This window comes from Canis lupus, chromosome 30, assembly GCF_048164855.1.
Source record: "Canis lupus baileyi chromosome 30, mCanLup2.hap1, whole genome shotgun sequence".
NCBI lineage: Eukaryota > Metazoa > Chordata > Mammalia > Carnivora > Canidae > Canis > Canis lupus.
The window spans coordinates 25,640,478-25,666,058 of record NC_132867.1 but is presented as its reverse complement, the minus strand read 5'-3'; the positions used below and the strand labels follow the sequence as shown (position 1 = coordinate 25,666,058).

Genomic DNA, 25,581 nt, shown 5'->3' with positions numbered 1-25,581 from the left:
TTTTTTCAGCCTTTTCTGTAACATTTTATTGTGGAAAGGTTCCATAAATGGCTGTCAATAACTTAATGTTCAGTCATTTGCAACTTTTTATTTCAGAAATTCAGTTGACTTAGCAAAAGTTGTCTCATTCTTGAAAGGTTTCATCAATCCTCAGATTGTTTGGGACAGTTTCAATTGAGGGTGCCAAGAAATGATTTTGTTTGAATAAGATTTGTGTATTGGGACTAAATTGAGTAGACATCAAAATGAAAATTTCATTATCGTTGTCCTTTTTCAGTTTGCTGCTTTTTTGCTTTTTTTACAGCTAGTATTTACTTCTTACTCGTGAGCCAGGATCAGAATTGGTCCTTTAAGATAAAAAACTTGAGTTCTGTTATTTCTCCAAAAGAATTGTACTATTCAAGTTCACAGGCTTTAAGTCAGTGCCACTATATGCTATTCACTTGACAGGCATTGAAAATCTAATCGAGGTCATTATGATTAGCTTTGTGTCTTGCTAGTGTTTTTTCTCAGGCTTATTTTTAATGTTATATGTCAAGTGTTAAATCCTCTTACACCCCCGGAGTCCAGAAAATTTAAATCCAATGAAAGTAAACTAAATTTTGAAATCTTACAATTGTTTTGTGTGGGGGTAACATTCCCAGCTAACTGATGGGCCGTTTGAAGGTGAAGGCAGCTTACATATTGCTGCTGGTTTGAGGAATGTGAAGGGCTCCACTTGGCAAGAGTACATTTGTGACAAAATTGCAGTTTTGAACTTACTGCATACTTGTTCAGTGAAGTATGAGAGGGAGGGAGTCCTCTGAGGGTAGCCATGTGACTGGAAGGCCAAAATAGTAGGAGCTAGGCTACTGGTGGCTGGATAGAGATGTCCTTAAGACCGTGCAAGTCCTGGGAAGTAGGGACTGAGTAATTTGTCAGCATGGCCATTCAAGATAGCTGATACAAAGATAATGAAGATCGAGGGGCAGGGAGGTCAAACCTCAGTGAGCAAGCTAGGAAGCACTCTGTTTCCAGGCAGTTCCTTCCCCTTGTGTGTATTTACAATTTGAATACTTCACCTCATTTTGTGGGCTGGACTCAAAGATTAAATTGTTATCATTGTGAATTTTGTTATGGGAAATTTTTATCATGTTGTAAGGGCACTGGTGGGAGTATTCAGTTTTGGGGGACTTCTTTCTTACATGTATGTGTTTTTAGTTGTATTTGTTGATTTCATGCACAGCCAATGAGGAGATTTGAAAGAAATTTTCACATAATTTCCCCCCAGGAGGAAAAAAAAATTGGTTAAAATATTATTCTGCAGGCTTCTTACCATTGTTAAATTATTTATGCTTCTTAAAAATTCTGACACATGAACTCATTGCTTGCTTGCTCATTCATCTCAGAAGGGGAACACTGAACACAAACCCAAGCCTATTGATCGATTCTTCTAGCAGATGAGGGGAAGGTTTAAGGCAGGATATTTAATTGGGTATTTGAATTATGTGTTCATGTGTTTTGTCTCTATTCCAGATTTTCTCCAGGCGTTTGTGATTGACTTCTGTGATATTGACACTGATTTGGAGTTCTGTTTGTTTGTATTTTTATCCTTATTAATTTATTGCCTTACTGCATTTTTCTCCCCTTTTTCTTGAAAATTTGAAAGCATCATTCATTTTATGGACATGTACTGGATGCCTTCTGTGTTTCAGTGGTCACATGAGCACTAGAATCTTTGTGGGGTTATGAGTAAACAAAGAAATAACTCACTTTGTACCTTGAAGGATTTTGCAGCCTGATAGGGTAAGAAACCCAGTATGCCCAGTATGCCCAAGGCTCCAAGGGAGGAATGTACAAAAAGTCTTCAGAGTAGAGGCAGGCAGAATTTAAACTGGGTTTTAAGGATGAGTAGGGGTTAACTCTGGGGCATAGTAGAGATTTCCAGACAGAAGGAATAGTGAAGGTGTAGAGGTTCAAAAGAGGAAGCCTTAGGAATGTGGGTGGGAGAGATGGTGTGGGGATGGGAAGAGATTAACAGCTTTGGATGCTTTGATGAGTTTGAACTCCATTTTCTTAGCAAATGGGGGTATTTTTAGATGTTCCTAAAATGGGAATAGACATTAATGACTACAGTTCAGGTACATTTAGGAGCCTTTGCTGAAGTTCTTGTCAATGTCTGCTTAATCCCATTAGCCAGATGGTAGCACCTAACTGCAAGGGAGGCTGGTAGATGTAGTGCATTAACTGGAGTATTGTCACCAGAAATGAATTCTAGATTCTTTTCTTAGGGAATAAGGAGAGAGTAGGATATTGGGTGACAAACACCTGGCATTCTGGAATTTGCAGGGAATACAGTTCAAAGAGGTAGAGGAAAATGGGTAGATTCATAAACATTCATAAACATCCATATGGAACCAAAGGGTAGATTCTCTGTAAGGGTAGGTTTTTGGAATTTGACCATTTATCACAGGAAGCACATCTCTAAGAATAGAGGAGATGAGGAATGCTTTTTTATTTTTATGGCAGGAATACCCAAGAGCTGAGCCTTCACTCTGGCCATTGGTACCCAAGATGGTTACACTTGTGTTCCTGGGAAACCCTTCCAAACGGTGATGGAAAAACACCTAATTCTTGTGGCTCTGTAGACAGTCTTGGCAGGGTCAGTTTACTCTCCCTGTCGGTAAACTATCTTTCATTGGTTTAGAGACTTCCCTAAAGCAACCTTGTGCTTGTTCTTTAAAAGGAAGAGCACATAAAATAAGCTTTGAGGTTTTTAGAAAAGCATGATGCTCAGAACCTTTTGAGCTAGTTTTGTCTACCATGTTCAACTTCTTTTCATTGGTCTACAGCCTTTCTTTTCTTTTTCTCTTTTTTTTTTTTCAAGATTTTATTTATTCATGAGAGACAGAGAGAGAGAGAGAGGCAGAGGGAGAAGGAGGCTCCATGCAAGGAGCCCGATGTGGGACTTGATCCTGGGACTCCAGGACCAGGCCCTGGGCCGAAGGCAGGCGCTAAACCGCTGAGCCACCTGGGGAACTGGGGAATCCTGCTCTACAGCCTTTCAAATTTGTTAAGGTGCACCTGTGTTATTCAAACAGAATGGAACAATCTGTGGAAAAGAGAAAAATTAACCTTAATATAGTCGAGTAAAAATGGGACTGCCATTTTAATATTCATCTTAATTACTCACCTCTTTTTTTTTTAAGATTTTATTTATTTATTCATGACAGAGAGAGAGAGAGAGGCAGAGGGAGAAGCAGGCTCCGTGCAGGAAGCCGACGTGGGACTCAGTCCCGGGACTCCAGGATCACACCCTGGGCCGAAGGCAGCGCTAAAACCGCTGGGCCACTGGGGCTGTCCTCACCTCTTTTTTTTTTTTTTTAATTCAATTAATCTAAAAGTGGTCAAATGAAGAAACTTACCAGAAAGTGTGTGATGAAATAAAGATGTGGAGAAACCCTAGAATCTTGGGCAGGCTAGATATAATCATTCACATTAGGGAGTGTTTGAAGTTTCATAGTACATATTTAACAGCACCTAAAGATATATTTAATATATGTTCTAAGAATTTGATGTATTGTACATGGTTCCATCTTAAGGAAATGTCTAAATATCAAGGTTCCTCTACAACTAGTCTTGGTTTTATTTTCTGATTATTACTTTTTGAACCCTTGGTTCTCTTTAAGAGAATTCAAAAGCATAGTTCAAGTTTGATCATTTAAAATCTGGGCATTGATTTTTGTTTTGTTTTTATTTTGAAGTATCTGTCAAGGAAATATTCTATCTTGTCAGTTATAGAGAATGTATTCAGAAAAACATGATAATTTGTATGTGTCTGGAATAGCTGTTGATGATAATGAGAATCAGAAAGAGTAGCCATTGTGTGTTTGAATGTATATTTCTCTCATGTTAACTTGACCATATTTTGAAATTAATACTTTTTCTTTCCCCCTAAAAAGGGTAGGTGGTAATTGTATACATTTGAAACTGTTTCAAAATTATGGTAGATAGAAATTGAAAATAAAAGAAAATCATGTTCTTTAATTGCAGCATAATTATAACGGTCATATATAGTTTGTAGAATTTGAAAAACTAATTTCACCAAAGGCCGTGCATTTTATGCTGAATTCTGTATTTAAGCCCAGTCTGAAATGGGTTTGCATTTAGTTGGCTCTGGATTGCACAGTTAGGGACTATTGCTGGTTTTATTGACTTTAAATAGTTGGTAGTTTATTTTTCAGGCAATTAGATGTATATCTTTAAGATCACCTCATTGAAGAAGCGTACGGTTCAGGCATATGTTCTGAGAAGAATACTTGAGTTTTCTTGATTGAGGTTCTTAGTTTACCTGAATCATAAATATTTTATTAGGTTTGTTCACAGCCTGTTGTATCTCTAAGTAAACTAGCTCTCTGGAAATAACTCTACTTTTCTGATCATTTAAAATACATTAAACAAATTGATATGATCACAAAAATTGGTGGAAGAGTTTCTAGCTAGGTACCAATAAAATGTACATGTTCATTTTAGTGCCTATAAATTCAAGTGAAAGTTTTAAAAAAAGATCATAATCATCTTTATGAAGTAGAATAATCATCATTTTATATATTTAATTCAAAGGAAACTGCAAAGACAGGCTCTAAGTTCCAGTGGAGACAGTAAGCTCCAAGTCCTAATGATGAAGAAGCACGGAATGGCAGTGTTCTGTTCCGATGCTCTCCTGGTGTCATTGCATCTCACAATTCCCCTAGCCTCCATGTAATGCTCAGAGCTGACCCTCAAGAAGAGCTGTCTAATAAAAGTATAATGGGATCACAGATGTAATTCAGAATTTTCTAGTAGCCATGTAAGAGAGTTAAAAGAAATGGGATACTAATGTTAATGTGTTGTACTGAACATGGTAAGTCCAAAATATTATTTCAACATATGGTCAGTTTAAAAATTATTAATGAAATATATTACGTTCTTTTCTTCACTATATGTCTTCCGAGTTTTATCCATAGAGCATATTTCAACTTGGATTAGCCACATTTGAAGTCCACAATAGCTACACATGGCTAGTGCCCACCATATTGAATAGTCAATATGTAGAAGGGCCAGTTCAACCTACTGCTATTCAGAAAAAAAATCAGGTTTGGGGGCAAGTAGTATCTACAAGCTGTTTCTAAGTTCCCTCACTCTACAAATGAAGAAACTGGAATCTAGAAACCTTAGGTTACCCAGCATCAAAGCCCAGTCCCTGTCTTCTGACTTCTGGTCTCTTTCTTCATCACCCTCATTCTCCCTTTCTCTGTTGCCTGTTGCTGTGACTACTTTACTATGTCTCCCAAATGTTAGGTGGTTGGTATCAGTTCAGTACTGAGCCAGGACACTTAAAATCTTGCCCACTCAAGAAGATATGCTCTGATCTGGACAAAACTGTGGTTTTTTGGGCAGGGTAAATAAAATTACGAGGTATATCTAGAACCTTTTTTGATATGTGCACTGTTGGAGTAGGAACTTGAGGGGGGGATCCTTTGGGATCCAGGGCAGGGTATGTGATTCTGAACACTGAACTCTCAGCTGCCCACTGAAGGGAAAGGTCGACAAGGCATTGTTATAAATGTTCTATTGTGTAGATGAGATCTATTCCTGGAAACAACAGGGTTAAGCCTTCCTTTTTCTTTTCTTCTTTTATTTTTTGGAAGGCCACCCATATGTGTGCCCACAGTTCTTACCCATTTATAAAGTATATTTTTTGACAACTTAAGCCCGGTGCACTCCTGACGTGTTATTTTCAGAATGTAAGCAAATGTGGAAAGCTTTCTGCATGGCAGGATGGGTTGGCGAAGGCAGGAGATCAGTGTGCTCCTGGGATCGTTTACAAATGCTGTAAAGTATTTGTTTTACAATATGAAAATGCATGATGGGTAACCTTTTAGAGTTAAGAGGTTATTTTTCTAAAATATGTACAGCCTGGATTTTACAGACTGTGTAAGAGTGCTTTGGAAACAGTTAAGTTTATTATGTGTTTAGGTTTAGGGATTTTAGGTGAAGAGTTAACCATTTTTCTATTTGAACCTTAGGACTTCTCATCTGTGGCTAACCTTTACCCACAAAGGCATTATTGATCTTTAAGTTAAGTAGGCACTGTATTTTTGTCACATTCTATGAAGAAAATAATTGAATTTCACGAATGCTGATGTATGGGACAATACAGAAAAGATTCAGGTCTTGTAGGAATGACCTAAAAGTACAGAGATAACTGTGTTTCCTGTGGCAATTGTCTATTGAGCTTTAAAAAATGGTCTTTAGGGCAGCCTGGGTGGCTCAGCGGTTTAGCGCCACCTTCAGCCCAGGGCATGATCCTGGAGACCCCGGGATTGAGTCCCACATGAGGCTTCCTGCATGGAGCCTGCCTCTCCCTCTGCCTATGTCTCTGCCTCTCTCTCTCTCTCTCTGTGTCTCTCATGAATAAATAAATAAAATCCTTAAAAAAATAAATAAAAAATTGTCTTTAAACTTAAAATATTCATGATACTTTTTAGCAATTTTTCATACATTTGCATAGTAAATATAACCAAGAGGAACAGAAGTTTAGAGCTTGTTGATGTTTGGAGGGGGGTCTTTTTAAAAAAAATATTATCATTATGAAGTTTAAGTTAGAGTTTTTTAAATAGAAGAGTATTGCAGGCACACTGTAGGTAACTTGGAGAAAGTATAGAAGCATGCATAAGCCTACCACCCCCAAATACCTGTTTTATGTAATTTTTTTAAGCATTTTTGAGATCATGCTGTTAAGTTCCATCTTATATCCTGCATTTTACTTCTTAACATTAAATCTTAGGCTATTAAAAACTCTTTGTAAATATATTATCCAGTGGATCTATGAGTCTGTTTATGGCAAAAGGAACTGTATAGTTTTGGGGCATGTGCTTTTTAATTTGGCATTTCCAACACAAACTTAGGTTGGAAGTAGTGATGTAGGGAAGAATTATGCACCAAATACCTGTTAATATTTTAAGTTTTTTTTTTTCAATTTATTTGAGACAGAGAGAGAGAACATGGGTGGGGAGAGAGGGGCAAAGGGAGAGGAAGAGCGAGAAACAGACTCCCCACTGAGCAGGGAGCCCAACACGGGGCTTGATCTCAGGACCTTGGGATCACAACCTGAGCTGAAGGCAGATGCCCAACTGACTGAGCCATGCAGGTGTCCCAATATTTTAAGTTGTTGTTGAATGATCAAAATCACTGCCCTCAAGGACTGTTCAGTGTGATGATCCTTCAACTATAAAGTAGTACTTAAAGTGAGATGAACAGAAACCATTAGAGGTTAACAGAGAAATAAGGAAAACCTGACCTAGTGATTCCATCAAGCAATCATCTTATTTAATAATTCCACGATCACTTCTGTAGGAAGAAGTTTTGATAGTAAGAAGTTGTGAGATTTGACAGGCAGACATAGCCAGGCTTCAACGTAGACATCACTGAAATTGTGATTTCAGTTTACTGGAGCCATCCAATGAGAGCATTAATTTTGTTATGGGATTACATAGATGTAAATAAAGCATCCTCTTTCCCATTTCCCTGCTTTTAAAGTCTCTCCTGACTTCATGTGGCTAAAAAGTATCAGAAACATTTACTCTATAAAGTTCCCAAAGGGGGATCCCTGGGCGGTGCAGCGGTTTGGCGCCTGCCTTTGGCCCAGGGCGCGATCCTGGAGACCCGGGATCGAATCCCACATCGGGCTCCCAGTGCATGGAGCCTGCTTCTCCCTCTGCCTGTGTCTCTGCCCCCCTCTCTCTCTTTCTCTCTTGCTGTGACTATCATAAATAAATTAAAAAAAAAAAAAGTTCCCAAAGGTTAAGAATATTTAGCCACAAAGAAAGAACTTTAACTATGTGTGATGAGATGCCTCCTCCACAGACCCTTTTCTGAGGTTATGGACATGGTCAATAGACCAGTCTTCTATTTCCTATTCTAGATTTTTGGAGCAGGGACTATGTTGTTTATTTATTCTTTACTTACTGCGAATAAATATAATACTGTAAGATCTAGTGAATACATGCTACCCTCAGAAGCCTAAACCTTTTTCTTAGTCTTGTCATGCCTCCACAATCTACTGCTCTTTGTTAAAATGGAATATAACCTCTCAGAACTACCTGCTTCTTTTGGGCTTTCATTTTTTTTTTCAATAATAAAGCTTCCCTTCCCTTTCCACTACCTCCCCATCCCACATAAAATATATATATATATATATATATATATATATCAAATAAAATTTATATGGCTTTTCTCCTGTTGATCTGTCTTGTCAGTTTAATTTGCATGGCTCCAGTTACTGAACTGATGAGGCTAGAGGAAAAACTTTCTCCTCTCCTTTAAGTATTCAAGCTGGAAGGAACAATTAATGCAAAAGCTGCGAGGTGGGACGGTGCTGGGGCATGCTGTCTGAAGAAGTATGTGAACTGTCACTAATGTCCCACCAATTATGTATACATAATTTATCAGTAGCAGTTCGCATTGATGAATCACTTGTAAAAACTAATATTGCCTTCCATATTGAATTTACTCAGTCTCGGGGAAGAATATTTTTTCAATAAAAAGGAATTTATGGAAGACATTTTGTATTCTAAACATTTAAAACAGCTCTCCCAGGATATAATAATTCACCTTTGCCTCTGTATTTAAAGATACTCTCTTACAGTTATTTTAGGTTTGTTGTGTGGCTTTTTTTTTTCTTTGTTCCAACTAAAAGAACTTCCATTAGAAACTTGGCAGTCAATCATGTCATATTGTTGGGATTCATAAGTTCTGAGATAAACACCTTTATTTTTAGCATATGTAAAAATAGATGCTTCCTTGGCTTTTGCTAGAAGATGAAGAAGAAACTTATATAGCTCTCTCTATGACTGAGCACTGTCAGAAGTACTTTTCGTGTATCCTCAACAGCATCCTGGAAGTAGCTACTTCCATCACCATTTTGTATATCAAGCTGGTCAAGTATCCTCAGCTGGGAGGGAGTTCACAAACCAGGTTAGAACTTTGTCTTTACTGTCTGTCCTCCTAACCACTCACATCTCCTTCCTCTAGCAGAATGGAATGATGGGTGGAGTTCAGCCAGTCCTTCTTGGACAAGGCAATTAGTTCCTTGAGGAAGCAAGCTGTTACAGCCACCGCTTGATAAGGCATAAGAAATATGCCTTCAGGTCTGTGCTCCCCTCCCTCCAGCCTCACCTATATGAACTTCTGAGCCCTGATGTCTTCACATGGCGTCTTCCCCCTCCTCTGCAACCACTCCTTCTGTCCCAATCTTACTCCTTCCCTTTCTCTCACCCCAAATAGAATAATCCAGACTATAGCTGTTGGAGGCATTTAGACCTTGCACTGGAGTCCATAAACTCCTTCAGTTATTAATGAGCACCACGACCACAGGACAATGACTTAACTTACCTAAACCTAAATTTCCACATCTACAAAGTATCTGTAAATAGGTTGGTTGGGAGAAAAACTGAATTAAGAAGAAGAAGGTAGGCAGTCCAGAGCCTGGCCAGTAGCAGGCTCTGAATAATGGCTCAGATTTTTACTGCAAGCCTCTTTGTAACATCTCTTCCTTGACCCTTTGGGGCTGTCCCTGTTCCAGTTGGCAATGCTTTACTCCTGTGAATGCAGAGGCTGGGACAGAGGTCCAGTTACGGTGGCACTGCACCGCCTTGCTTCACGTTTCAGGGCTATCAAATAGCTGGAAGGCTGGAGCATCTCCACATTTCATTGACAACATTCTTAACGTCTGAAAACACCAATGACTTTAAAATTCTGCAAAGACTTTGTGGTCAAATTGCTAGAGACTGAAATGTCTGTGAACCCAGAAGAAAAGCCACTTGGAAAGGAACGTAAAGAATGCTTGTCCAGGATGCGGCCCTCCTGCCTGGCCCCTTTCCTGCCACTCCTCCTTGTGCCCCTCCTTGGCATTTTCAGCAGTGACCCTGCACAAGTGATAGCCCTGGCTGCTTAGACCAGCTGGAGACAGCTCCAGAATTCCTGATGGCTGTCTCTCAAAGATCTCTGCTAACTCCTTTGAAAACAAAGGGATTGTTTACCACATGTCACAGGGGACTGGAAAGGAGGTAATTGAGAGCTCTTGCTGAGGGGATCTGTTGGCTTCTAGCACCTGCAGAAGATTCCTGAAATGGTAGTAGCAGGACTTTAGCTCCTGGACCTGCTTGTTTGTGCATTGACTCTGTATTAGAGATGTGCATTTCTATTCACATCTTATCTGTGTATTTCTCTACTTGTGTCAGTCGGACATTAGATTCAGGAGAAAAATCACCATGTGCCTTTAGTGGTTTCAGGTGACTCGTAAATTTCATTAATCCACAAAATGTGAGTTGAATGTAGTGGTATGCTTTTTAGTTTGGGGCGGTTTTATTTTAGGGCACGGTCTTATTTTGGATGGGGGAGGGATTTTTTTTTTTTTTTCAACACAAACCCATGAGACTGCTGGGGGTTTTGATGTTTTAATTCTAGAAGGATGTACTCTCTCCCTGTACCCCCCTACCCAGCCCCCAATCTTCCTTCTGACCCGGCATATGTAAGGCCCCATCAGATGTTAGTCTTTGCGATCCTGTTACACCCACATCCTGTGGCAGCATCCAAGTGCTTTGAGGCTGACTTAATATGGATTAATTTAACAGTTGCTCTGTGAAAACAGATGCTCTCGGCTGCTTATTTCTAATAAATTAATCAAGCTATATAAATGGTGTTTTTCCCTTTAAGAAGCCACATCTTCCTTGAAACTGTAGACCGAAAAAGTAAAACTAAAATGCTTCTGACTAAAATTAGTGTATTATATTTAAAACCCTTCGCCTGAGACTGGTTATGACATGCTCCTTTATTACATTTCTAGTCAGGTGCTTATTCATAAAAATAAGGCTTATATAAGTGGTTGTGTTCAAATGTTATACCAGTCTGTTTTGGCAGTTTGACCTTTCACAATAGCCAAATAAATATATATATATTTTTTTACCCTGAGAAGAGAATTATTTAACATTTGTGTGCTAGCAGTATGTCAAGTGAATTCAGAGCCTGAATGCAACCGATGAGACTTTGGGTGGAACTATGAAAATATACTGATGTAAAAGGAAAGACCAAACTATACTGGGTTAAAGAGGCATCTGTATAGGGAGGGAAGTTTATAACAGACACTTAGGAAAATCAACACAATTATTTAAAAAGTCATATGGGAAAATCATTGGGTGAGAAGAGCCAGAAAAATCTAAAGAAAAATGTAAAAAGTACAGAAATTGAAACTGCATAGCACATGTAAAGACAAATCCATAGGACAAAATGGAAGTGTAGAAATAAACTTGTATGAATATTACATTCCTATGTAATTAATGCAGGATATGCAATTAATGCAGGATAAAGGTGGTTTTTCACATCAGGAGGAGAAAAGATTATTCATTAAGTGGTATTGGGATATCTGTCCGCAGAAAGAAGCTGGCTGATTATAATATTTAGAGAGTCTATAACAAAGGGCAAATTTCTTTAATCCACAAAGGGCTCTTACAAATCAATTAGAAATACTAAATATGAACATCTTAAGAGTAAAATGAGCAAAACACTTTAAAAACTTTTATTATGAAAAAAATTAAAGCATACAAAAGAGAAGAGAATCCTTTGGTGCCTGTCACCCAGCCTCAGAAATCATAAACTTATTAGTAACCTTATTATCTATCATTATTTTAGGTAAACAACTCCCAAACTCCTTTTCCTCACTGGGCTCTTTTGAAATAAATTCAGTGAGATAATTTTAGCCATACATATTTCATTATGAGCCTCTGAGAGAATTGAAATAAACAAAGGAAATATATTTAATAGACAGTACTCAGGAAAAAATATACATAGCCACTAAACCTATGCAGTTGTGTTCAATTTCATTAGTAATCTGGGAAATTCAAATTAAAACAACACATTTTTTAACCATCGAGTTGGCAGAGACTGAGGAGTCTTGCCAGAGCTGGCAAGAATGTGAAGAAACACATTTTTTTCTACTGTCAATGGTACAGAAGTTTTCTTTTTCTTCTTTTTTTTTTTTTTTAAAGATTTTATTTATTCATGAGAGACATAGGCAGAGGGAGAAAAGGCTCCGAGGAGCCTGATACAGGACTTGATCCTAGGTTCATGACCTGAGACAAAGGCCAGATGCTCAACCACTGAGCCATTCAGGCATCCCGGTACAGTCAAGAACAATTGTTCAGAACTTTATGAGCATACCCCTCAATTTAGCAGTTCTAGGAATTAGTAGCATAATGTATTGTATGACTGTCCACAAAAGAGGACATTATTAGGGGCACCTGGGTGGCTCAGCCAGTTGAGCATATGCCTTCAGCACAGGTCATGATCCCAGGGTCATGGGATCAAGCCCCATGTCCCGATCCCTGCTCAGTTTCTTCCTCTCCCCCTCTGCCCTTCCTCTCCTCTGCTCCTGCTCTCTCTCTCTCTCTCTCTCTCTCAAAAATAAATAAAATCTTAAAAAGAAGAGGACACTATTAGAGCATTAATTGTATCCTTTAAACAAATGTATTTTTTACTATTGTACCAAACTGGAATAGAATTCCACCATACATTTAAAATAGTGTTAAGTGAAAAAAGGAATTTGCAGAAAGCAAGCATAGTAAGTTACATTGAGGAGCATCTTATATATAGAACAAAATTTATGTGCATAGAACATATCTTGATAGTTGGGGATATTCACATCTATACTAATAAGGATGGTGGCTGCATAGACCATCTCTGAAAGATCAAGTGTATCTAACAAAATGCCTCTTGATAACGAGACAGTGGAATGGAGAAGAAGGTAGTACATACTTACTTTTTACATTATCACCTTCTATATTTTTTATTCTTTGTCACAATGCAGACACTTTAGAAAGGTGCCCTACTACGATGTGCCACCTCATCTTGGCTGTGTAATTCCCTTGTTCTTCGATTCCTGGTAGGTGGTAGTCAGCCAGCTTGGAACAGTTGACCTCAGGAACTTCTTTCCACAACAAGCCATCCTGTTCATTATTTAAAACATGTCTAATTTTAGGAAGACATGTATTTTGATACAATATCTATTATCTTCCCAGTTGACTAAGGAACGTTACTTTTATAAAGTTGAGAATAGCAAATTTAATTGTATCATAAAACTAGCTCATTTCAGTGAATTTCATCTGTTTCATGGGTAACTGCTACATCAAAACTTGCTGTTGAAAGTAAATATTTCATTCTCATTTGCTCTATATTGAACATCACAAAGCAACTCCTTCAACTCAAAATTTCTATTGTTGGCACTTGTAATATCATTTCGGAAGTTGATACTGATGCAAGCTATGGAGTTCTCATCAATTGAATGGAAATGTTCTGTCTCTTACTGAATTTACACTGGGCATTTTAACACAGAAAGTGAAAAGAATGGACCATGATAAAATACTTGTTTTATTATTATTTTTAAGATTTATTTATTTTGGAGAAAGAGAGCACATGCAAGGAGGGGGGTGGGAAGGGGGGGGAGGGTGGGAGAAAGGGGGACAAGGGGGACAAGGAGACTCTCCATACTCAGCATGGAGGCCAATGCAGGGCTCAGTCTCACAACCCTGAGATCATGATCTGAGCTGAAACCAAGAGTTGGACACTTAACTCAATGAACCACCCAAGCACTGCAATAAAATACTTGTTTTTAAACTTATTTTAGATTTTCTTAACAAATGGAAACTATAACTGACTTTATTAATTAAATGTTGAAGGTAGACCCTACTAAATTAGTAGCAAATTGTTTTTAATAACTATTTGGGTGTGGGAAATTATAATAAAACATACATTGCCTAAGATGCAAAATATTTGCACAGTGTGCTAAATTAAAGCAGTAAATTGAGATTGTATCGGGGTATAATGTAAACTAAATATGAAATATGGAGAACATTCTTTCCTTGGTGACAGAGGCAGGGCAAATACTATCTCAAAATAGGAACAAAGTTAGATTTGGTGAGGCTGCGGTAATCTGCTCCCAAATCATAGTAAACAGCACAGCTGAGGTTGGGTCTCAGGCTCCTGGCACTTAATGTGGAAGTGACTTGACCTATGGTGCCTCTTTAACTCCTGTGGGACAGTAACCCAAAAACTTTTGATTTTGAAAACTTCATTATTTTTGAAGACATCTTTGTACTTACCTTTTAAAGTTTTTTTGGCTTAAATGTGAAAGATTTAAACATTAAAGATTTTCTTTTCTTTTTTCTTTCCTTTCCTTTCCTTTCCTTTCCTTTCCTTTCCTTTCCTTTCCTTTCCTTTCCTTTCCTTTCCTTTCCTTTCCTTTTCTTTTCTAAGATTTTATTTATTCATGAGAGACACAGAGAGAGGAGAGGCAGGGATACAGACAGAGGGAGAAGCAGGTTCCATGCAGGGAGCCCGATGCGGGACTCAGTCCTGGGACTCCAGGATCACGCCCTGGGCCAAAGACAGGCACCAAACCGCTGAGCCACCCAGGGATCCCCCATTAAAGATTTCTTTATGGATGAAAACCTTATCAAAATCTATTCCCATTCCACATTGGTTATAAAAGTTGGAGGTTGTGGCCAGTAAAGTAATACTGAATTTTTCTAAAGCTGTCTTTGACCTTGAATAAAGATTTTAAATTTCTGAGTAACTTAAGTGTTTAAGTGGCTTCTTTTTATATACATACAGTATTGACTGTTTCCCCATAGGTTTGCTGATTATTGAAATACAGGCAAGATATATTTCTATTTATTTTCTTAAGTAATACTGAGGGATGGTCTCTTAATTTTTTAAAGATTTTATTTGTTTATTCATTCATTCATTCATTCATTTGAACACATGAGCAGGGTGGGGAGGGGTGCAGAGGGAGAGAGAGAAAGGAGAAGCAGACTCCCCACCAAGCAGGGAACCTGATGCAGGGCTCAATCCCAGGATTCCAAGATCCTGATCTGAGCCGAAGGCAGATAGATGCTCAACCAACTGAGCCACCTAGGTGCCCCAGTGTCTTAATTTTGAGTAGGGGACCATCTAACAGGATTGAACTGGTTCTACAGAAAGGTGTGAATCTTGGTGAAAATGAACACGTGATATATCCATTTAGAGACGTGTTGCTGCAGCAAACCAGCCACAACTTTATTAGTAAAGCCCATGTGAAGAAGCATCAGGCTAGGGAAAAGTCTGGTGGTGCAGCTTTCTTAAATTATCCAACATGCCCCACTTGGCAGCCAAAAAAAAAAAGTTCACCTGTTCAGAATGGATCCTGCTAGCTTTAAAGAAGCCCCTGTTGCTACTTATCAAGCCACTTAAACCACCAAGCATGTTCCACTGAAATGCCAGCATAATCACCTTAATGGTTGCAAAAATTCCTTTTGTGTACCCTGTCATCCGGACCTGACATGTGTATGCTATTCTTACCCGTCCCCATGCAGTGTTTTCCATAGGTTACATAGTGTGACCTGGTATCACACATGTGCCCCTTGACGGTTGCTTATCTTTGAGGGAGTGGCCTTCCGTGCAGGTCAGAGACCATCCCTGATCTGGCACAATAGTTCATTGCTTTCCCGAATTCTTTTTTATTTTCCTTAAGATTTTATTTATTTAGGGGCACCTGGGTGGCTCACTGCTTGAGCATCTGCCTTTGGCTCATGTCTTGATCCCAGGGTCCTGGGATCAAGTCCCACATCAGGCTCGCAGCAGGGAGCCTGCTTCTCCTGCCTGTGTCTCTGCTTCTCTCTCTCTCTCTCTGTGTCTCTCATGAATAAATAAATGAAATATTTTTAAAAAATATTTTATTTATTTGAGAGAATGGTGGGGACAGGCAGAGAGGGAGAGGGAGAGAGAGAAGCAGACTCCCTGCAGAGCTGGAAGCCAGCTGGTCAGGTGCTCGATCCCAGGACCCAGAGATCATGACCTGAGTGGAATGGCACATGCTTAACCAGCTGAGCCACTCAGGCACCCTGCCTTTCTGAGTTCTTGAAAGCTTTATTTGTGAAACTCTTCATGGAATAACTTTATATTGTTTATTTTTTAAAACTCCCCTTAATCTTCAGTTTCTTGACCTGTAAAATGGGACTAATTAGAAAAGTACCTTAACTTCTAGGGGTGTTAGGATTAAAAGAAATAACACAGCCCAGAGGACATAGTGTACACACAGTAAATATTTATTATTACCACCGCTGCCGTGAGCCAACATTGATGATTGGCTCATAACATTTGCAAGACATTTTTAATGGCTCTGCTCACGTACACACCCATGTTTATAAGTGACAACACGTAACCTTAGTCCCCTGCTATGTCCCCAAAAGTAAAAGAACTTAGTCATCCACAACCCTGCCCTGTAGATACAGATTTTCTTTCTTTCTTTTTTTTTTAATTCATGAGAGAGACACAGAGATAGGCAGAGACGCAACACCGGCAGAGGGAGAAGCAGGCTCCCTGCAGGGAGCCCTATGTGGGACTTGATCCCAGAACCCCGGGATCACAACCTGAGCCAAAGGCAGATGCCCAACCACTGAACCACCCAGGTACCTCGCGGATAAAGATTCTCATTAGAAAATTAAAAGCAGCCTAATATTTTTCCTTTGGTTTTGTTGCTTGTTTTCCTCTTCTAATGTGGCCATGCCTAAAATGTAGGCAAAATCAGGAAATTGTAAAATACACTGTCAGCCTATTCATAAAGCATTAAGTAACATTCAAGTTGATTTGTGGTTTTTGCAAACTTCTGAGGCTCATACAGTGGACAAATGACATGTAATTTTCTAAAAGTTGTAATTAGACTCTTGGTGTTGGTATTTGCAACTTCAGATTTACATGTCATCATGAGCATTCCTATTTTTGCTTGTTAAGCAATTTTCATGCTCTTTTAATTCCCACAGCGTTCTATGAGGTAGGTACAATTTTATTCCCTAATTTACAGATGAGGAGCCCAAATCATGGTCCTTTTGTTCCTGATCACAGTTTGGGGTTAGAATTTAAGCATATGCGGTCTGATTCCAAATTTGTTCTCTTTTCTACTCTAGAATGTCTACATAAATGAATTTTCTTTTGGTGTTAAAGCTAGAAAGGAGCTTAACCTTACTTTAAACCCAACCACACACCATGATGTTTGTTGCCATCCTTTCAATAGATAATTTGTTTGAATTGAGTTAAAAGTATGAATTGATACCAGCACCAAACAGCCCCCCACTACGAGATTACTATTTTTTTTTTATATATATAAACCAGATTTTTTAAAGGTGTTAATGCCAGTGAGGTTTCCTATCTCGATTAACTTAAATTATTCTCATTCTGGTCCAGATGGCACAGATAAGACTTTGCATTTGTTGAAATCCAAACTGTCATTTTGACTGCAGCTGGTTTTTAGAGGTCTGATTTGGAAGAAGCAGTTAGTGAGAATTAACTCACTGGTAAACCTCAGATGGAATTTCAGCCAGCAGCCGTTTTCCATTTTGTTCTTCCTGCCCCATGCTGACACTTTCATTTAAGAAATTTACAAAAGGAAATTGATTTACTTTATCCAGGCTGTGGTTGTCCCTTGTTGGCTCTACATCGCCTCTCCACTTCGTCCCAGTGTCTGTGATCCACGCCTGAAGAGCATGGCCTTCTTCCGTCCAGTGGGAATTGGGTTAGTTCTGATGCCCTGATGATTCACACTGCCAAGGATGGAAAGCTCTGATGCGTACTGGGTCAGTTGTGGTCACTGCAGCAACAGTTTGTTGATCTTAGGGAGCATTCCATAGTTGCTGATGTAATTGAAGATGATTGGAGCAAGAGCTCTCCCCCCCACCCCCGCTTCAAACTGGTCCTCTGATGCCAGGTCCTCTTAGCTGTGTGAGCTCTCTGAAGGAAGCATTGTTTTAAGTCTGCATTTGGGTAAGGTAAAGATCTGTTCTCAGACATTAGTACCTTTTTGTAAGTTGCAACATTAGAAAAATTTTAACTACGATGTAGGGATGAAATTTATAAATTTTTCAGTACCAATTTAATTTGTTAGCCCTTGAAATGCAATTCTCTTTGTGATAACTCTTTGTAAAACTCTCTTGCTCTGCCTGAAAATTCTGTTCAGTGAGATGCTTCTCTTAGACTGTGTATTGGATTTTTAAGAATTGTAGCTCCTTTTAAAAAATCTGGTACTTTGCAGGAATGAATTATGGAATAAGCCCATAGTTCTTAAAAGTGTGGTCTGGGGGTGGGCCAGTGACTTAATAATCACTTCAGTGGATTCTGATGGAAGCTAAATCTGAAAGCCACTAATGTAAATTTCTTTTACAAAATGTTGACCAGATTCTGAGCTTTTAGATCAAGCAGCCTTTTGCATCCTTCATAAGGTAAAGGATGGTTTTATGCACAATTATTTGATAATGAGTTACCTTTGAATTTAAGGTGTGTCTGCATGATAAAATGCATTCTTCTCAGGGCAAGAGGGTAGCACCATTAGTTCTTCTGTCCTTTCCAGTTACTTGATTTTGTGCATTAACATACCTTCTTCCCTACTTATTTCCGATCTTTTATGTACATTGCATTATGGTGTTTTTTTGTAGTTCAGGATATTGATCAGCCTTTCCTACCATACTAAAATGTACAGACTCAATCTAAAATCATGGTTCAAAGTAATATGACATCTACAGAAGTACAATTGACTTTTTCGTTTTTTGAGAGAGAGAGAGCATGGACGGGCAGAGGTAAAGGGAGAGGGAGTGAATCTCAAGGAGGTTCCAAGCTGGCCTGTGTGGAACTTGATCCCGGGACCTGAGATCATGGCCTAAGCCAATATCAAGAGTCAAATGCTCAACCAACTGAAAATACAGGTGCCCCTAAAAATACAGTTGACTTTTGAACAAAGGGGTTATGGTCACTGACCACCCTCCTAACCACCATGTAGTTGAAAATCTATATATAATGTTTGAGTCCCCAAAAACTAAACTACCAATAGTCTATTGTTGACTGGAAGCCTTGTCAATAACGTAAAAAGCCAACACATAGTTGGTATGCTCTAATATATACTGTATTTTAATAAGGTAAGCTAGAGAAAATGTTATTAAGAAAACTATAAGAAAAATACATTTACAGTACTGTACTGTGTTAATTGAAACAGAATTTTTGTATAAGTGGACCCATGAAATTCAGACTTGTGTCCAGTGGTCAACTGTATAAGAATGTCCTAATATTTCCCCACAGTCTGCATAAAGTTGCAAACACTCATTGCTTGCCAAGAAGGTAAACGATATAGTTGAAGAAAGTCTTCCTTTTCCCTTTCCTTGGATCAAATAGTAAGCAACCAAACCTCAGTTTGCTTTCTGAGTCATTTAGTCTTCCATTTTGTATTTGTAGTTGGTAAATATTGAGCAAGAGATACTGTAATGTATCCATTGGAAACTGTCTACTGACAAATTATTTATGAAATTGGGAGAATTTTTTTTGGGGGGGGAGAACGTTTTATACTCTTTTAATCCTTTGGTTTAATCCTATATTTTGATCCTTATAGCAAGCATAATAGTATTTGTGGTAGTTTACATAATCTGACAACCTTTCAAAGGGATTTAAATTTTTTTTTTTTAAATTTCAAAGAAATGTGTCATCCAGATTCAACAATTGATCACATTTTGTTCTTGTTTCAGCACACACACATAAACATTTTTTTTTTCTGTCGTGAATTTCAAGCATCATATCATTTTACCTGTATATACTTCTGGCCATAGGTTTCTAAATGGATTTGATGCAAGATTTTATAATTAGAGCAATGTAGACTAAGAAAAAGACCACTAGGTATTAGAAGTTTTACAAAATATATTATAGTTCTTATAAATTTCCAAAATATTCACTAGAGCCACAAGAAATACTTGGCCAACTCTCATTAAAGAGGAAAATAAGTTCCCTAGTAAGCCCTTTGTTTACAGAACAAATGTGTATTTTGTTTCATCAATAAAATCCTAGGGAAGGCCATGACTCATATCCACTAAATGAAAGACCAGAAATAGGATCTCTCCTGTCTTTTTATTTATCCCTGGGGTGGGTGACCAGAATATTTTTATATTACTGCTAAGTAATGTTTTAAGAACTATGACTTATTTAGAGTTTAGGATTATATTCTTTTTTTTTCCTTTTGTAATTCTATCTATTGCTTCTAAGTAAGAGGTTATAGCTCCTAAAATTTATCTGGTTTTGCTCTCTTGTTTTCCTTTTTCACCCTCTGCAATTCTGTGATTCCTGGCAGGGAAAGGGTCCTGCTGGGAGTGTTTTCTTGTTATGATGACAAGCTGCCTCTCCCCAGGCCACGTCTCACCTACTTGTTTTGTGATAGTGAAAATTATCTTATAGCAACTTGAAACTGCTTCGAGTGTGATCTCTACTAAAAATTTTAGGTAGTATGATTGATATATAACATAAATTTCAGGTGTACAACATAACAATTCCATATTTTATATATTGCAAACGATCACCACACTAAGTCTGGTTAACACCTATCACCATACATAGTTGCAAATTTCTTCTTCTAATTATAACATTAGTCCAATTATAATACAGGGCATGGGTTTTCACTTGCAATAAAAAATAAAGTAACAACCAATTTTTTTCAAACAAAAATATAGATTAAGTGGGACCTTAGGCTATAAAATTGGTTTTAAAAAGCTTGTTTGTTTTCATTGAAACTTTAAAAACCAGTGCCTTTGTTTTAGCTTCCTTTCAAATACTAAAGCACCTCTATGGAACCCCAGGGTTCCATAGGGGACAGTTTGAAAACCAGTTGTCTAAGGGGGCCAGTTTGTGGTTAATTGGGCGAAGATCATTGTAATCTCTTCATAGATCTAACAGTGAAAGACAGTGCCTTGAAGTCAGGACCAACACTTAACTTCTAGGTTAGAAATAAGCTAACCAGTCTGTGTTCTAGTTCATTATCTATCTTTAGGTTGTTCAAGGTTTAGATAAAAGGAAGTAATCAGCACAAATTATTGCAACAGCATTTCTTTAAAAAAAAAAAAAGATTTTATTTACTTCAGAGAAAGAGCAAGTGAAAGAGAGAGAGAGCACGCACTAGTAGAGGGGGCAGAGGGAGAAGCAGACTCCCCGCTGAGCAGGGAGCCCACTGCAGGGCTCAGTTCCAGGACCCTGGGATCATGACCTGAGACAAAGGCAAATGCTTAACTGACTGAGCCACCCAGACGCCTTCCAACAGCATTTCTGAAAATAGATTAGGTGGACTGAGGTAAACTCACTGCTCATTAAAAATACACATTTTGAAATTATTTATGAATCAGATTGTTGTAGATGTTGAAGAGAAATCATGGAGTTCAGACTTTTGCCTTATTCAAATGTCAGTTTTTCTTAGGGGGCCAGACATTGCAAAACCCTAACTTAGAACCTAAATAATTTTGTACACATTAAAAAATAGCATTCCTTAGAGCCTGATGGCATCAGGATAGAGTAGAATCATTAGAGTATATATTTGTTAAAGATCGATTGTGATTGGTGATTGCGTATCGTGTGTGTCGTGTGTGTGTGTGTGGTGAGGGGGTTGTGTGGGGGGTATGGGGGGTAGTATATGGGACGTGTGCATGTGTGGGGTGGGTGAGTTTGGTGCGTGGAAGTGCATTAGGTATGTGGAGGCATGTGTGTACATGTGTGTTTCTCATTCAGACATAGTGGGGGAGTGCAGGATGAGAGGAGCACAGACATGCATATGACAAAAGGTTTTTTTTTTTAAGATTTATTTATTTTTAATTTATTATTATTTTTTTTTTTTTTGAGAATGAGAGACAGCACAAGTGGGAGGGAAAGAGAATCTCTAACCGACTCCATACTGAGCGTCAAGCCTGACAGGGCTCAATCTCATAACCCTGAGATCATGACCTGAGCTGAAATCAAGAGTTGGATGCTCAACCTCATGCAGCACCCAGGCACCCCAACGAAACTTTTAAAAGACAATTCCAGAACAATTCCAGAAATTCCTACCTCTTGTTTCCTCTATTGCTTCTTCCTAGTATGTATACAAAACACTCTTGGTTTTGTGAAATTGGGAAGATAGAAGCCTAGGATAAGGAGGTAAAGGCAGGCAAAGGCTCTTAGACCTCCAGTGTCTTCCAGGGAAGGCTTGCACTTAAAATCTGATGGAAGACTCTCCATTTGGCAAATGAAGATACTTCAGAATGAATTTGAGACGATAGCGGGTATGTTGGCTTCTCCAAGTAGTTTGTATTTTTCTTCATGTATTAGTGTGGAAATTGAAAATGAAAATTTTGGGTGGTTTAAAACAAGGGGGTGGTTGGAGTTTGGAGTGGTTGGATTGAATTTGCATTGAATTCAGGAGAAAACTCTTCTGGTTTTGAATATTTTTTTCATGGTTCCATGGTTACTAGTTAGGAAGCGGTAGAAAATTAAATGATTTCCACTGATACGTACTTGAATGTCCTTGAGTTAACAGGAAGTCTTGCATCCCAGGAGACTGCTTTCAGCCCCTGTAAGTTTTCTGATAGATTGGAGAAGTCTTGAATCCTGGCTAAGAAAGTCTGGTGCTGCTCCTGCAGAGATAGTAGTAATATTCATGAGTTTTACCTTCTTGATGAGCTAAGAATTTAAGAAGGTAATTCTAATCCTGGTTTTATCTTTGGCTTGCTATCTGATTATGCACAAAGCATAATTATAAGGGATGGTATCCCTCGCCACCTATTCAGTAGCAATTGTGTGAGTTCTTTAAAAATACTGGGGGAGAGGTGCCTGGGTGGCACAGTCATTTAAGCATCCTTTCGGCTCAGGTCATGATCACAGGGTTATGAGCATCTGATTCCACGCTGAATGTGGAGTCTGCTCGAGATTCTCTCTCTCTCTCCCTCTCCCTCCCTCTCTTGTAAAGAAATAAATAAAAATATTTTTAAAAATACTGGAGAATGGGCACTGTCATACATTCAGAGAGACCTGAGAAAATGTCAAGATGGGGGATGATTTTGACTGAGAATCCTATTGAGAGTGGAGTGGTGAAATTTATTAGTCTTACTTTAGATATTTGGCAACGCTTAGGTTCTAAGAAATACCAGATAGCTTTACTTCAAGAAAATAATCAGTTATGCTTTTTTGGGGAATCATTCTAAATCGTGTGTTAAAGACATAGCCTCATTCTGAATCTTACAAGATTTTTATTTATATATTCATGAGAGAGAGACGCAGAGACATAGGCAGAGGGAGAAGCAGGTCTCTATGGGGGCCGATGCAGACTCGATCCCAGGATCCTGGGATCACAACCTGAGCCAAAGGCAGACCTTATTCTGAATTTTGACTTATTCACAGTAAATTCTACAGTGTAATCATGGGAAATTATTATTATTACCATTCTGAGACAAAGGGGTGGAAACTGAAGCCAACAAATGGGTGGCTCTGCACTGTCTCCTGGAATCACACTTAGAAAATTGCTGTGAAAAGCAAATTGTTTTTAAAAGAAAAGTGTTCACACGTTGTGTTAACTAACAAGAGCTGAAAATTCCCATTGGAACAATTTCAAGAGTGGATTTTTTCTTTTTTAATTTTGCTTCAGAAAATAGCCTCCATCCTGTTCCTCCCCCATGTCACTTGATTACCTGTTTGAGTTAATTCTCTGCTTTGTTAAGCTGACTTTTAAATGATTAAAGCATCTAAGGCTGTCGTATTTGCAGATATTAATAATACTAATGATTTTATATTCTCAGTACTTTTTTATGTTTAGGATGTTGCTTAGAGTATGTAAAATAATGGGTGAGAATTTGAAACAGATATATGTAAATAATCATAGACGGGAAAACATCACTTTTCCTTTAAATAATATTCTTCAACACCTTGGAAATTCCTGCAAAGAAATTCCAGCATCAGAGAAGTTAGTATGGAAGCTTGAATGTCATTTTGCAGATGTTTGAAATCAGTCATTAACCAAGTTAAGTTCCAGATCAAAGCCAGGCAGAGAGATTTATTTATTATCTAGGCAGCCAAAACATCTCTATCTTGATGCAGGAAAATCTTCTTGTATTAGTTCTGATTGGTTTGATACTGAAAAGGGAGCATTTTCCTTTATTCTAATTGTTAATCAGCTCTAATGGCCAAAAAGCTGTGGAACAAGATTGTACATCTAATCCATGATTTAATGATTAATTTCCCCAGTAATTGTAATGAATAATTAAGACACTCAGACTTCATCTAGCATCACACAAACATTAGGTGAGTCCTAAAATCAAAATGTCATGACAAGTGTGTTAATAAAAATTGCATATGCAATATTAATAGTTTCCTTCTGATTACTCAGGAGCTGTCAGATTTATCTTTTTGATGTCGAGCTTTACCAGTGAAGTGTATGTATATAGTGAACTTCTAATGTAGAATACATGAACTCAGAAATCACGCATTTCTTTACTATCTTGTATCAAATAAATCCAGTTTTTAATGCATTTTTGCTTTTGGGGGTCTTTGCACTTAGATTTTAATATAGGCACTCAAGGGGTTCTTTTGAGAGTGAACACAAATGATTTTCCTTAGAAATCACTTTAATGGGCAACTGGCTGGCTCAATCGGAAGAGCATGAGACTTTTGATCTTGGTGTCTTAAGTTCCAGCCCCATATTGAGTGTGGATATTACTTGAAAATAAATACACTTTTAAAAATTACTTTAAAACTAAAAATACCGTATTTGGTAACACAATTTCTTGGGTTTTTTAAAACTCAGTTGAAGTAACCAAATATTTGTGTGTTCTTTGGGCAAGCACTATACCAGTGAATTTAAGGACTTACGGAGATAAATATTTGCTGTGGATGCTAAACCAATATCCAGGTAATAAGGCAGGTATCTTATACTGCATAATAGAAAATATATAAAGTTCTGCCGTTAGATAAGGAGTAAGAGAGATTTTTATTTTAATGTGGGGGCAGACTAAAATTAATTACTTAAAGAGGGATGACTTTTATATTTTGGACTTTTAAAGTCTTAATCCAGTGCACTGGGGCCTTGTAGATTTTAGTTTAATGAGTTTTAGTTTGCTGAATTATGTAATGGGTGCAAGGTGCAGGTTTCATTATGAGGCTGAGCTAAAATCAGAATTAAGGCATATGGCATATATAATATTACTTAAACATTTTTTTCCCATTACATGGAGTCCTTTCTGGTGAGCCTCAAATGCCATATATGAAGCAGGGACTTCTTACCATGACAAGGCAGTTTTTTTCTTGAGTTTGTTTTAACTGTCCCTATTTACAAGATTAATTCTTTATCTAGTGGCAGAGCTTGACTGATCAGTTGTCATCAAAAGACTAGATGGATATTTTGTTTATTGGTAGCTGTATAATATATTGAGGGGTTTGTTTTAGTAATTTTCCTTGTTTTAGAAAACGACATCTGGGTGAAAAAAAAAAACCCTTATTAATTCACACTAACTGTGTAATGTAGAGCCTCATCTGTAATAAATTGAGTGTCAAATTTGAGTTTTGTGATTCATGATTCTGAAGATTTGAGATGCCAAACTATGCTTTCAACCATATCATGTTATATATAACTGTTATATAATCTCACTGATGAGATCAGTTAGGTGGATCTCTTAGATAGTTTGAATTAGATATTCAAATCAGTTGTCAATAAAT

The 25,581-nt window shown here is 38.0% G+C and overlaps 1 protein-coding gene and 1 long non-coding RNA gene across 17 annotated transcripts in view; one reads left to right on the top strand and one right to left on the bottom strand.

Annotated features, from left to right (window-relative positions):
* Positions 1 to 17,689, bottom strand: part of LOC140621525 (uncharacterized) — a 461,525-nt gene extending 443,836 nt beyond the window's left edge. For all 8 annotated transcript variants that reach the window (XR_012021267.1, XR_012021262.1, XR_012021260.1 and 5 more), the window contains exons 1-2: positions 17,508 to 17,689; positions 12,836 to 13,022 (exon numbers count right to left, since the gene is read on the bottom strand). This is a non-coding gene — a long non-coding RNA (uncharacterized lncRNA). The remainder of the gene's footprint in view (positions 1 to 12,835; positions 13,023 to 17,507) is intronic.
* Positions 1 to 25,581, top strand: part of APP (amyloid beta precursor protein) — a 262,776-nt gene that overhangs the window by 9,639 nt on the left and 227,556 nt on the right. For 2 of the 9 annotated variants that reach the window (XM_072806645.1, XM_072806640.1), the window contains exon 1: positions 17,797 to 17,868. The exons of the other annotated variants lie outside the window; for them this stretch is intronic. The gene's annotated coding sequence lies outside the window, so the exon portion shown is untranslated. Of the gene's footprint in view, positions 1 to 17,796; positions 17,869 to 25,581 lie in introns of those variants that run through there. 9 annotated transcript variants of the gene reach the window in all.